The sequence below is a fragment of the Aptenodytes forsteri genome, unplaced genomic scaffold (genome assembly GCF_000699145.1).
Source record: "Aptenodytes forsteri isolate BGI_AS27 unplaced genomic scaffold, ASM69914v1 Scaffold166, whole genome shotgun sequence".
In the NCBI taxonomy this organism is placed as follows: Eukaryota; Metazoa; Chordata; class Aves; order Sphenisciformes; family Spheniscidae; genus Aptenodytes; species Aptenodytes forsteri.
The window spans coordinates 7,846,045-7,848,278 of NW_008796110.1; the positions used below are offsets into that span (position 1 = coordinate 7,846,045).

A 2,234-nucleotide genomic window follows, 5' to 3' on the forward strand; every position below is an offset into this window, starting at 1 on the left:
GGGGGGAGGAGGAAAAAAAAAATCTGAAAGGGAGGCTTTCATGCCTCCACAGGGTTTGCAGCTGTAGCGCTTGGCAGCGGTGCAGGGCACTTTTAATGGTGCAACCGCTGGCTCAGAAGTTGTCCGCTGCGGTTATTGTTTGCCTTCAACCAGTTGCGCCTCTGAAGCCGGGTAGGCAGGCACGTGAAACGCCGTAGGCCTCCCCGCCTGTCCTTCCCGTCTTTCCACCCCTCTCAAAGATCAGTTCTAGCAAAACCGAACCCTCTCGTGTACCTTAACTGGTAACGCACTGAGATGTCTTTAAAAAGGACTTTAAAGCGGGCATACAAAAATATTCAAAGGAACACGAAGGGCAGAACAAGCGTTTCTCAAAAGTTAAACCCTAGAGAGCAAACTACTTCCTCCACTGTCACCTGCCGAGCAGTGTTACCTGTGCTTTCTCTATACAGGAACTACATTTCTTTCCCCTGGCACAGACTGATTTGATCGTCAGCCTCATGCTCTGTTCTTGCCCACACCATGGAGTACTGCAATTATTGCTCGTGTCTGCTGGTGTCCATAAGCTACATGCTTTACCTTGCTTACGCTATCACAGTGTATCACCTTTCTCTATCAAAGTGTGTCCATGTTTAAACTGTAATTTCCTTAAAACTTACATGCAGATTTTTTTATTATGGTTTAGTAAATATACTTTACTAGTATGTCTCGTTACAGTGTACAGCCAGGTATTTTGGGGGGAAACAAAAGTAGGAAGACAAAATAGCCAAGCTACAGACAATCTACATCCTAACATAAGAGACTACAACTGATGGATATTTATTTTGATATCGTAAGTGCCAAGGAATATGCTCAGGTATTAAAAGTTCACTTCTTAAAGTTTAGCATTTCCCTGAAATGCTTGCAAACCAACCAGGACAGAGTGTAAGTACCTGAGTAGGAGCCAGTTACGTGTGAGACTCCACACACTTCAGGGCCTCCTCTTATTTCAGAAGTCATGAATAATTTTGCACCACTGTATAGCTTTATTACTGGTCATCACTGGCAAAAGAGAACAGTGTGATGAAAGGTGCATATACTTTCTTCTGAGAAATACAATAATTTTTAAGTATTTCAGTAGCCTAAGATGTTCTTCAGTACAACATAATCCTTCTTTAAGCTTTTTCATGACAAAATGGGAAAAAAATGCTTTATATGCAGAAGAAGCTATATAAAAATCCATTTTGGGCACACAAAGTTATTATCGTACTGCATAATAATAATATTGGTCTCAATATCTACATTTTTCATCTACAAAAACACTGCATAACTTTCCATAGTTCCTTCTCTCCTTGGTGTCCTGGGGGCAGAGGGATTGAGACATAAGGTAGAATGACTTACCCCAAACTCCCAGGTGAGTCAGAAGCAGACGAGAGGTTATGACTCACACTCGACGTACAAGCTTGTGTTTTTCCCTCTGAAACTGGAAACATAGCAGAGAGCAGTGGGAGGAGCAATAATTTAGCCAGCCACACCCTGCCTTCAAAATATTTCATTGGATAATAAATGCCTATGAAGAGCAGATACCATCCAGGGTTGGTGTTTGGGGTTTTTTTTAACCTTATCTATGAAACCCACATGGTAAACTCCATGGCGTTCAGTTTGTCTGCTTAAAAAAGATGATGGGATGAGCTCACCCTGCCAAGGTTCAACTGTGTAGTAGCCTACATAGAGTTTAAAGTAAGTAGATGAATGGAAGAGTATCTTCAACTGATACTGCCATATTGCAACTGATGCAGTGGGAGATAACCCTAAGTAAAATCGGATTAAAAAAAGATAAGAGAATTCAATATTAAAAAAAGCACAATTCACCGAAATAGCACGTTAAAAATATTGTGCAATACATAACACGTTACATACCAAAGACTGCGATGATTGTAAAAAGATGGGTCCAGATGTGGTCACTGTTAATGAGATACCACAGATAGGTGAAGTTCATTGGCATAAGCCAACCATACAGCACTTCCTCACAGAACAACATAGTTCTAACAAATACACAGCTAATCTAAAATAATTGGTTTATTACTTTCCTTTAAAATATGTATCATTCTAAAATGTTACTGAAAATTCTCAGGAAGTGGGCAGTTCGGACATTAAGATCAGCAGCCTTTCAAGTAGGCTACAAATATGACATATGTTGTATCTTACTACAGCAACCAAGTTATAGGCTGTTGCACATATGTATTCCAATATACTCT

General features: G+C 40.3%; 1 protein-coding gene across 2 annotated transcripts in view; it reads right to left on the minus strand.

Annotated features, from left to right (window-relative positions):
- Nucleotides 1-1,449, minus strand: part of MDFIC (MyoD family inhibitor domain containing) — a 52,863-nt gene extending 51,414 nt beyond the window's left edge. Inside the window, exons 1-2 of one of the 2 annotated variants that reach the window (XM_009286821.2) lie at nucleotides 1,378-1,449; nucleotides 930-1,038 (exon numbers count right to left, since the gene is read on the minus strand). The gene's annotated coding sequence lies outside the window, so the exon portion shown is untranslated. The remainder of the gene's footprint in view (nucleotides 1-929; nucleotides 1,039-1,377) is intronic. The other variant, XM_009286820.2, reaches the window with a different exon arrangement.
- Nucleotides 1,450-2,234: the final 785 nt, after the last annotated feature.